The following is a 12,316-nucleotide window of genomic DNA, read 5'->3' as shown; positions in this document are numbered from 1 at the left end:
CATATATACTGGCTGGTCTGTCGGATAGCCATTTGGTTGGTCACTTAGCCTTTTATATATATATATATATATATAGACTAGAGGCCCAGTGCTTGAAATTCGTGCACAAGTAGAGTCCCTAGTGGCTGCCGGCTGTCAGCTGCCACCCGGGGCCTCCCTTCCTCCAGCTGCCTGCCACAGCTGCCAGCGGAGAGAAGCTGATGCCCGCCATGTTCCACACCACTCCCTAGTGGTCAGCACATGTCTAACTCCCAGTTGGTTGAACTCCTGCACGTGGGGACAATTTGCATATTAGCCTTTTATTATATAGGATACTTTTCCATTTACATCCAATTCCTGAATGTTGGGAGACACTTTATCAACAGAATCCAGTTGGTATTAAACTACAGTTCTAAATTTGTAATGCTACTACAAAGAGCTGTAAGAGGCCACCTCAATGCTCTATTCAAAGAGAAACAAATAGTGCTCCTTGGTTTCTTTTATGAATTGCATCCTTTGCACTCATAGATCGTCCTCCAACAAAGATTTTTGCCTGATAATCTGGAGTGAGATGTATTGACCTGCCAAAAAAGAAATTCATCCTGGAGAGGGGAAAGTCAGCAATTGTAGGGCTTCACAAAAATGATGGTACAGTAGTGTCATTTATGACTGTTAAGGTTGAAAACGATTCAATTAACTAGTTAATTCATTCTTGACTCACTTTTTATCTATATATTTAGTGCCTGTGATGTTTTCAATATATTATTCTAAAATTCGTTAGGAACACAAAGGTACATAAGGCCATATCTGCTCTCAATGATCTGTCTTCTAAGAACTAAATAATGGATATTAAATAGGGTATTTTGATTGGGTAGGAGGGGAGAAACATCAGATGTTTCTGGAGGAAAAGGTTAGCTGGCACATTTTTCCTATGTCTCCATTTTTAAAAAATAGCTTTATTGAAATGTGATAGATAGGCAATAAACCACATATATTTAAAGGGAGCAATTTAATACATTTTGACATGTGTAGGCATCCATGAACACATCACCACAGTCAAGATGGTGAACATATCCATGCAAAATGTGCTAGTGCCCTAAATAACCCCTACCTTTTATCCCTCCTTGACCTTACTCCACAGTCCCCAGGAAAACACTGACTGATCTGTCACTGTAGATCATGGTACATTCTCTATTATTTTATGTATATGGAATCATCAAACTCTTTTTTATTTGGCTTTTGTCACTCAGCGTACAATTTTGAGATCCATTTACATTGTTCTGTGCATCAACTGCTCAGTCCTTTTTCATCACTAAGTAATATTCCACTGAATAAATGAATATATACATACATACACATGCACCACAATTTGTTTATCCATTCATTGTTGTTGGAAATTTGGGTTGTTTCCAATTTGGGGCCATTATAAATTAAGCTATGAACAATCACGTGCAGGTCTTTATTCATGTGGACATATGTTCTCATTTACCTTGAGTAAATACCAAGGAGTGGAATGGCTGGGTCATATGGCAGGTGAATGTTTAACTCTTTATTATTATTATATTTTTAAATCGATTTCAGAGAGGGAGAGGGAGAGAGAGATAGAAACACCAATGAGGCGAGAGACTCATTGATTAGCTGCCTCCTGCATGCCCCCACTGGGGATTGAGTCTACAACCCCAGCATGTGTCCTTGACCAGAATTGAACCCAGGACCCTTCAGTCCTCAGGCCAACACTCTATCCACTGAGCCAAACCAACTAGGGCTAAATGTTTAATTTTTTAAGAAACCGTCCAACTGTTTTCCAGAATGGCTGTACCATTTTGCATTCTCACCAGCAATGCATGGGAGTTTCAGTGGCACCCCACCCTTGGCAACACTTGGTATGGTCATTCTTTTACATTTCAGCCATTCCAAAAGTCTCCTTATAGGTCCATTTATACCCACTGATTTACAGAGAGGCTGGTTCTTTGGGGGGAAAAACATTCACCCTAAATTCCATTTACCATTTGTGTTCAGACATATATCTGCCTGACACTGTAGGTAGAGACAAAATTCACCATCAGGAAAAAGTTAACACCAAGGAAAAAGAAGGGTGCCACAGGAAACCAGAAATGGAACCATGCTGGAAGCCAATTCCAGCATGACAGCAGGGCTGAATCTGGAAATGGCTGATGGCATTTCCCCAAACCTGAAAAAGGATGATTGCTTGGCTGCCAGACAGCTAAAGGGCATCTTAATCTACATGGTATTGCCTCCTCCTGGCCAAACACCTGAACAGCCACAGGCTAATTCCCCCATTCTGACAATGCTTCCGTATATAGGAAACCCTGACTCGCCTCAGGACAATTTGTGTTAATAAAAAGCATGGGGTCCTCAGATGAGGAGAACTTAGATCTTAGTTTCCTTTAAACTAGGCTCCTCTGGCCCCCAAATGCCTTTCAAAATTATATTTCGTCTCTGGACTCCTATTTAATCTTCACACAGCCTTCTCCAGATTTCCTGAACCCTTCTAGATGCCGGAACAAGAACCCCGGCGGAACCAGAAAAGATTGTCATTTTTGGAACTGTGTAGTGATAAGATCAGAGCTCATCTTGCTCCAGTTTTGCTGGTCTTAAGCTTATGCACAGGGAAGAGAGTTGTCACATCCCTGCAGCCTACAGTACTTGAAATGTACACACTACCTTGTTAAAAGTCTCTTTTCTGCCCAAGAATCACACGGGAGGTGTGTTGTTCTCTGTGGTTGAGTTGTTCCCATTCTACCAACATTGGGTGCAGTAGCTTCCTAGCTCCACCAGGTCCCAAGTGGTGGCAGTGGTGTTAGTAACCAGAAATGTCCTTGCAGGTTAGTTAGTCACCTCCACACTGATATTTCTAGGGCGTGGCTTTTATTTGGCCTGTAGCCAATGCCCAGCAAGTCTTATGTAATTAAACTGAGCCTGGACATGTGGTTTCACATATAGATGGTAGCAATGGTGACAGCTGGGCAATGTACTTTGGGGACTATCTAAAAAGCACCCAAGGTTACTGGTGGTAGAGGTCGGTCTTTCATCTTGCTAATAGAATATGTCTCAGGCATTATATTTAGTTGGATCTTCCTGTAGAAATTTGTGTATTTTATTGTATTTTTAAAAAGTTTTTAGAGAGAGGAAGGGAGAGGGATAGAGCGATAGAAACATCGGTGAGAGAGAATCATCGACCAGCTGCCTCCTGCATGCCTCCTACTGGGAATCAAGGTTGCAACCCAGACATGTGCTCTGACCTGGAATCAATCCTGTGACCTCTTGGTTCATGGCTTGAAGCTCAATCACTGGACAACACTGGTGGGATGCAATTTGTGTGTTTCAGACATTGTATTTAATTTCGTGTCCTGAAGAAAACAGTGTAGAAAACTGTTTCAGAAGGCCAGGGCTAAAGTATAAATAATATTATATTATTACCCTCCATTCTCCCTGGTGACTTTTTTAATTTTTTTAAAGTGATTTCAAATTCTTTGCATCCACTGAACTTCATAATAATCTCGCAAGGTCAGCAGGGCTGGGGAAAGGATCATTTTCCTTGTTTTGCACACGAGGAACCGGAGACTCCGCTCTAAGTGTCCTACATGAAGTCATACACATTTCAAACTGCAGAGCCAAAACCAGAATTCAGGCCCTCTGACTACAAGCCAGTACTTTTTCAGCTCCACCAGAGAACAAATCAACAGGGAGGCTGCTCAACAGCCTCTGAATTGTCAGAAAGCTGAATTTGTAAGGGGCTTCTGGAACAGTACTGATGACAGCAGGTGAGACAGGGCAGCTGTTTTTTATCAAGTTATAATTTTGTGTTATGAGCTGCCACAGAATATCCTTCATTTGCCCTGGAGGAGTTAGTAAGATGCATTTTACTTTCATTCATAGGTGAGGTCTCTCAGGGCACAGTATCAGGGCTGTGAGAATTGGTGCACGTGATTAGCAAAATGACCCCCCTGTGAGAAGTACTAAGAGGTAGTAAGGGAAACAAAATAAAACAAAGGCAAGCTCATTCACCTTTTCCTGCCCCTAGGATTTCTTTAACCGCCATACACTTGCAGTCCTGGGTTAGGAATTAGGGACACAGATATGAGTAATAGGCCACAAAACTGAGTTTTGATACTCAGGAGTTCACAATCGACTGGGAGAGTGATAAGCACACACAACAAGCTCTGCTTTTGAAAGTTGTGAATAAAGTGCAATGAAAGGCAAGACAACGAAAATGCTGCTTAACTGGACCTTTTACCACTGAAACAGGAGACATAAGGGCATAATGTACATGGAGACAAGATGACATCTGGCATGGCCAGGGAGTTTTCAGCGTTTGTATGTGGTTACAGCATATGGTGTAGGGCCTGGGGGTGGTCGGGCGGAAGAAGGGGGTGGAAGTGGGAGATGAGAAGGATAGCGGGATCTGATATCAAGGCCAAAGTGAAGGGCTGAGGCATGTCCGCCTTCTCTTGCAGGTGGAAGAGGAGGGTTTCATCAGAGGCGTGACATGATCAGATCTGAGTTAGAAACAATTCTGGAGGCCGCGGAGGTTAAACTGGGATGCGTGGGCAGAAAAAGTAACGCAGCCAAAAAAAGCATGCTTCGTTGGTAGCTGAGCTCTTTTTGCATTTCCTTTTCCTTAAATTGGCCTTTACTTTTTCATGTATTTTTCTTTTCAGTAGTTTTCAGGCATTCTGGAGATGTCAGTGCTATTTCCAACCAGTCCAGGAGTTACCTCCATTGGTCAGTGAACCTAATTATCGGAGACCATAAGAGCATTAAACTGTCACTAAACACCAGTCCGAGAGTGCTGGGGCAAACACTGCAGAGTGGCTCACACACACGGGGCGGGGCATCCATGCAGAAGCCAGAGCACTGTCAAGTATGTCTATGTCCCTGGGGCCATTGCAGGCCTCTTTGCTGCACATACATCATGTACTTTATACTCAAAACCCAGGCTCTGCCCTCTAAGATGGCAGCATTGACTAGATAAAACAGAGTGGAAATCAGTAGCCCAAGGGTTCTTGACTGTTTTTTTTCCTAGTAATAAGTCACAGAGAATCAATATTCAAAGTTTAACAATAAGAAGTTGAGCATCTGGTGGCCCCAGGGAAGAGTAAAGATTAGTATCTACTTTAAAAAAAAAAAAAAAAAAAAGGAGGGAGTTTGTTCCAGGCAGCCTAGAAGACACTGGTTTATCCCGTTCTATGGTCTAATAGCATCAATCAGAGAGTATCAGCAGAGAAAGAAAGAAAAAGTCACTTGAACCAAAAACTTGGTTTCAATGATTTAGTGTCCTGGATTGAATGATTAGTTTCTGGCTGAGTTTCCCAGTCAATTCAGCGAAGAGCCAAGTTTTATATATAGTCCAAGCCAGAGAGAAGGACATCTGGCATCCATTTTACACAAGGCAATGTCTTTTATATCTTTTGAAATAAATATCATGCTATAATTTCTTGTGCAGTTCTTTTTTAGTTAGAAATAAAATATTTGTTTTATTTACATCCTTAAATCTACTTAGTCAAAGTTTCATTTCCACAATATTCTTCTAAGTATCTACTCACTAATTATGTATTTTGGAAAGTAACAATAACAGTAATTGCTAACATTTACATAGCATCTACCAGGCATTATTCTAATTATTATTTATTAATCTGTTGAATCCTCACATTAAACTGAAAAGGTAGGTTGTCATAGAAGATGGTAAAACTGGGGAACAGAGATGTTAAGTGACCTGCTGTGGTCACACTGCTATGCATGGCAGAACTGGAATATAAACCCAGGAAGTCTGTCTTTAACTTTCAGAGCAGAGCCTGGTCATGGATTCATAAAGGACAAGCACTAGAATATGGTGGAAATTCAAATGATCTCAAGGGCAATGTGTTCCCCTTTTAATGTCCACTCTTTCCTCCTCCTCCTCTTCTTCTTCTTCTTCTTCTTCTTCTTCTTCTTCTTCTTCTTCTTCTTCTTCTTCATTTTTTTTTTTTGATAATTCAACAGAAAAATGTTAAAGCCATTTTCTACTAGATTGGAGAACATGCCAGTTGGATATTAAGATGCTTGAACCAGGGCAACAGGCCTGTGTCCTCATCCCAGATGGCACATTTGACAAAAAAGATCTCACAGCCAGTGGTGATTTCCATTAATTCTGTTTTTCCTGTCTCTCCTCCATGCTTTGTTGCCTGAGTGGTCATTCATTTAAAAATGGTCCACCTCACATGTCATCCTAAATATCATTACAAAACATGAAAAGCTCTCTTTACTCTTTGGACAGCTACAGGAGAAAACAGAGGGGTTGTTACACAATGTCCATCCGCTCACGTCATGTAGGGCTTACTTAAAAGTCTCATAGGGCAGGCACTTGTATCTTCAGGTCCTTGCTTTCATACCCTCTGCTTCTAGGACTCTGGGATTCTGAGCTATTGTGCTTTTGTGTGTGCTCCCAAGAATTGGAGGCATGGGACAAGAATGCTTGAGATTAAAAACTAAGGAGGCTCTCCTCGTCTCCACTCTCCCTACCCCGAGTCCAGCATAACTTGCCGCATTTTTCAGACCTGAAATAGTTTTCACTCAGCAGTTGATATATTAAGGCATTGATAGCTCATGAAAGATGTGAAGAGGGGAGCTTATTTGGGCATCCACATGCTAGTTTCTTTTCCAGACTCTCTTAGAACTTGGAGGACATTCTCCTGGACCACACAGCATCAACCTGTCAAGAAGTGAGCTTTGGTAAATTATTTTAAAAAAAATAAGTAAATCCCTATGCAACATTCTGAATATTTGATTTGTACATGTTACATAAAAACATGGTTTTGGTCCTTTTGCAAAGCATGGACAAGGATGTGAAATCTGGTAGGAAAGTATTGCCTATAGCTCCTGTCCTTATTTCCCAAACCACCCCATTCCCCCACCCCACCACCAACACAGCCACATTAGTCCCTTAAGGGCAATGTGTCCCCCTTTTAAAGATTGTTCCCCAATCTTTCTTTCCCTTCCTTCCTCCCTTCCTTCCTTCCTTCCTTCCTTCCTTCCTTCCTTCCTTCCTTCCATCCATCCTTCCTTCTTTTCTTAGAATTCAACAGAAAAATCTTAAAGCCATTTTCTACTAGATTGGAGAACCTGCCAATTTGATATTAAGATGTGTGAACAGGGCAACAGTCCTGTGTCCTTATCCCAGATGGCACATTTGACAAAAAAGATTTCACAGCCAGTGGTGAAATCTCTCAGACTCTCTTAGAACTTGGAGGGCACGCTCGTGGACACTTAGAACATGAGGGCACTTTCCTCAACTTGTCTTCTCTTTTCCTGTGCTGAGGTACGCATGCCAATACCACTTCCCTCCATCTGTCTGCCCAGTTCTCCCTTTGATACAGCCTTCTATCAACTCTCTCTAATAGAATTACATAAGTCATTTTTCCACATAATTCTTTGAAAATGTTTTCATTTGATAGATCAGTAATTAAATTGAAAAGATAAGTCATCTAAATGGTTCTATTTTCAAGATGTGAAGGGTGGAAAAATAGGGGCATTACAGGCTGAGAGCACTGGATCTTATGATTTAGCAAATCTCTAATCAGCCATGAGATATAACTGGGGTGTACCAAGCAAGGCCTCTTGTTGGCATGGTGCTTTTATTAATCGTACTATTTGCCTTTGCCTGTCTCCCTCTCTAAAACCTAGAAAAGCCAGATACTAACTCAGCCTCTCTTGCAGATAGGGGTAGCCTCTGACCCACTTCTAGTCAATAATATATAAAGAAAAGTCTGCTACAAGAGTCTAGGAGAGGTATTGGTCTCCTTGTTAAGAGAGAAGTGCAGGAGGAAAGCAGGATCTGTCCCCACTGCTTCCTACTCAGGAAGGTGGTTGTGTGAGGACATGATGGTGGGAGCTGCCGCCGCCCTCCTGCAGCAAGGAGGAGAAGGCCAAGGGAACTGCAGAGACGCTGACAGAGGGGCTTGATCTCATTCTGTTGCCGAAGGAGTCATCCAACCTCTATTTATTGAATCCTTATTAGGTACCAGACACTGTTCTAGTGCTGGGGATTGATATGTCCCTGCTTACAGGGAGTTTACATTTTAGTAGAAGGAAAGATAGCCAATAGTAGAGTCAAGAACTATGGTAAAAATTAAGAAGGATAAGGGATCTGGAGAGTGATAGGGGTGACATTTTATATAGGTTGATAGAGAAAGGTATATCTGATAAAGTGACATCTGAGAGAGCTGAAGGGAGTGTGGGAGCGAGTCATGCAGATATTTGGGGGGTAGACAGTGGGAAGGAGTGCTCCAGGAGGCGGGAACAGCATATGCAAAGGCCCTGAGGGAAAACATGTTCAGCATGTTCAAGGAGCTGCAGGAAGAACTGCGTGAGCAGCAGAAAAACTGAAGGGAATGAGGCAAGAGAGATCACAGGTATCAGGTCATTTAGAGGCTTACAAGCTGTGGGAAGCATTTTAGATTTCATTCTGAAGGACACAAGAAACCGTTGGAGGAATTTGAGTAGGGGAGCAAAGCAGTGCTTAAATTATACCTTTTTGGTACTTCAAAAAGCCTCTCTGGCTGTTGGATATAGAAAATGTAGATAGAGAGCAAGGGAGGAAGCAGGGGACAAGTTTGAAAAACACTGGAGAGATGAAGGTGGCTGGCCATAGGTGGAAGTGATGGAGGCAGAGAAAAAGGCTAGATTCTAGATAAATTTAAAGGTCATACCACCAGGATTTGCTGATGGGTTTGATACTTGGTATCATACTTCTTATATACACTCCTTGTTTAGTCCACCATTAATGTGGCATTCTCTTACTTGCAGCTGAAAGTATTCTTGACATAGATGGGAGCAAAACTATCCTTTCTTCATATATTCTTTTCTTCCCAGTTTTATGAGTTCTAACTGCATCATTAGTCTTGAGTCATTATAGAGTTTTTCTATAATTATTAAACTCCATTGAAATATAATAAAGAAAATTGAGACACAGATGGCATAAATGATTCGATAAAAGTCACACAGCCGATAATGAGCATTGAGATTACAATTTAGAATTTGGATGGCAATAATAATGCAAGATGCTAGCACAAAAGAGCTTCAGCTGTCTTCACATGACTGGGCGGTGGCTGAGCCAGTTTCAACATAGGGCGGCACTCTCTTCCCAGGTGCTTAGCAGACTTTGTCTGGCAGCGAGGGGGCTTTTCTGGCAAACTCTGGGTCCTGCATGGACGGAAGTCACTGGCTTTCACAGGGGAGCACATGGCCTCGTCGCCTCTCTGGAGCAAAGCCAAAGGAGAAGAGCTTGGGTTTGCTTACTGGGATTCTGTCACGGAGAATCGCAGCGGGGAAAAGGAGAAAAACCCGGCTCAGAAAGAGAAGGATAACTTAAAGCTTTCTATGAAGGGGAAGCAATCAAGGCCCCTTCTTCTGGTGAAAAGCATGGTGGGTCAATCACAAGGCTGAGCGAGTCTGGCTTACTATAAGCGATAAAAGCAGACCCCTTGTGAGGGCTCAGGAGACTTTCACGGGAGCAGTGCTGGCCAACCATATATATAATTTTAAATATTTTAATAAGCACATTAAAAACGTAAAAGAGGCAGGTGAAATTTTATTTCACTGACTATGTGCAACTGTTATCATGTCAACATGCGACACAGCCACATTTCAGGAGCTCGGTAGCCACCTGTGGCCAGCGGCTGTCGTCTCAGACAGCACATCTTCATAGAACCACACATGAAAAAAATTCTTAAAAAGAAAATTTCTGTGAAGAAAGAACACAAAGTATTTTAAAAGTTCATTATTATTTTACTGGTTTCAATGTATTTTAACCAAAACACAGACCGTTCCTAATTGTTAAAATCCAGAATAATATTTGAGACTATGAAAAGGCTTTCAAAGATTCAGCAGTGGAAGGGGAAATGGGGGTAATACTCATCAAGACTGATATAAGGAGTAAATGAGATAAAAATATATTTTACAAAATACAGCATTGTGTGAATATGCCTCTCTGACTAGCATTACTTCTTTATCTTATTAGGATATTGGCTCTTGGCTATATAAACACTTCAGATATTTGTAGATGATTCTTTCCCTCCAATATTACTGTGCTCTTTGCTTTTTAAAGCCATTCATTATACATTAGGAAACACTGACTAGGAATACTTTTGAAACTGGTGGCATTCTCTCCAAACATTCAAGGAATATATGGATCGGCACACATGGAAAATTGAGAGAGTTTCCAAATGGAGCAGCAAATGGAGGGGGAGAAAGAAACACTGCTGATTTCTCAAGCCTTTCAGAAAAAAGAATCTCTTTTCTGGGAGATATAAGTACATGCAAATATATACGTGTGTGTGTGTGTGTGTGTGTGTGTTTCCTCCTTAATGTCTGAGATTTCTGAATTTCTCTGTAATTGCATTTAGCAGGGAAAACACCCAGCCTGTGACAAGCAGCTCCCGGCAACCTGACAGCCCTCAGAGCGCAGTCACCCACCGATTACCACCCAGCCCTTCAATAAATACTATAGGCCACATGTGTGTGCACTTACAGAACTTCACAGGTTTCCATGGATACGGGAATTTTAGTGCTAAGGCACATTTACTATAGTTCTTCTTGTCACCAAGAGTCCTGTAAACACTTGTGTTTTAAGATTTTGTGCAGAAATTTAGCATTTTACAGAGGACCAAGTCAGAATTACCTGTTTCCAAATGCATTTTATAATTTCCCCTTAGGGCAAAGTCCCTAAACCATTTATATTTGTGGCCTCTTTTTAGTGATGTGCTTTTATTTATTGGACTAATAAAAGAAAATAAAGGTTTAACTATATTGCCAGTGTCACTTAAAAGTGACAGTTATTTGTGCTATGTAAATGTTACAATGAATAAATACAACAACTTGCTGGGAATTTGAAATGGAAAGAGGTAAATATGGTAGGCAGGACTAGGAATATTATGTATATATTTAGTCATTTCTCTTCCTGAATATGGTGAAATGTAAGTGTCATTTCTAAGGATACCCTTGTGTTGTATCTATCAACCAATCATAGTTTGAATTTATTCTGTCTTTAAAAAAATATTTAGTAAATTTGTTCAAGTGACATTAGCTAATAAAATTATGTAGGTTTCAACTATACAATACTATAATACAACATCTGTATATTGCATTGTGTGAATTTATTCTTTCTTATACATATTATACTCTTTGTATTTTTAAAAGACCTTTTTACAAATCTGTGAAAATGGCAGGCTATTTTATTATTTTTCCCATTTCATACATGTCCCATGTCACAAAGCTAGCAAGTGGCATGGGATTAGAATCCAAGGCTCCTGACTCACTGTTCATGGCTTCTCCATTGTCTTTTCCCTGTACAGAGTGCAGGCAACTTCTTCTATAGAAGGCATACTCATTTCCTTCCTTCCTTGTCATGTACTGATAAGTCTCTGTGCCTCTGACCTGGGCTCCATTAAATCATCCTTTTCTCCATCTGTCCCCTTGACTGCTCCAGAGACTCAGCTCAACCTAACTTACCAGGCTTAGTAATTTCAAGTGCACATAGCCATTGGGAAGCAGCAGTCACAGCGATATCACATAGCCTGGATGCACACTACACGAGGACTCTGTAGGGAAACAGGTTTCTAGTTCCAATCATATTGATCAAGAATGTACAATGCTGATTGAATGGAAGCCTCGAGCAATTTGTTCAAATATTCAATCTGAGCAGATGTGTTGCCTGGATAGTCCAGTCAAGAAAAAAAGCTTTTATTTTAACAGTATAGATATTGGGAGGGTGGACTTGGAACTATTTGAACGATTGTCCCAAATCTCACTTCTTATGCTCATGCAGCCAACAACCTCTGAATTACCTCAGCAAATATCTCTGTTAAGACCACTAGATATTTACAAGATCATTTTATTTTATTTTTTTTTTTGCACTTGTCTCATTCACCTTGTAGGTGTAGGTCTTTTGTTTTTGTGGTTTTTTTTTTTTAAATGTTATTGTTTTTTGTCTAAAAGGAAGACTTTGCTTTTACTGTCTGATAAAAGAGGGATTTGGGGGAGAGGAGCTCTTGACTAAGAGGCCTGCTCTGGGTCCTACCCCACAGACCCTGAGGTGAGGAGCCCCATGGCTCAGGACTCAGAGCAACTGCCAGGACCTGAATATGAGTTTCTTGTGAAGATTAAATGAAATAAAGGACATGAAAATACTTTGCTAATTGTAAAATGAGCATCTTAAAATAGGGTGTTTGTTTGTTTGTGTTTTTTGGTTTTTTTTGAGGACTCTCTAACATTACACAATGCCAATTGGTTTTTGTCTCCAGGTGCTAAAAAGGCAAATAATGACTTGTTACCTCACAGT

Source organism: Myotis myotis, unplaced genomic scaffold (assembly GCF_014108235.1).
Source record: "Myotis myotis isolate mMyoMyo1 unplaced genomic scaffold, mMyoMyo1.p scaffold_m19_p_2, whole genome shotgun sequence".
Classification (NCBI taxonomy): Eukaryota; Metazoa; Chordata; class Mammalia; order Chiroptera; family Vespertilionidae; genus Myotis; species Myotis myotis.
The sequence above is the reverse complement of the archived record's forward strand: the minus strand, read 5'-3'. Positions refer to the sequence as shown.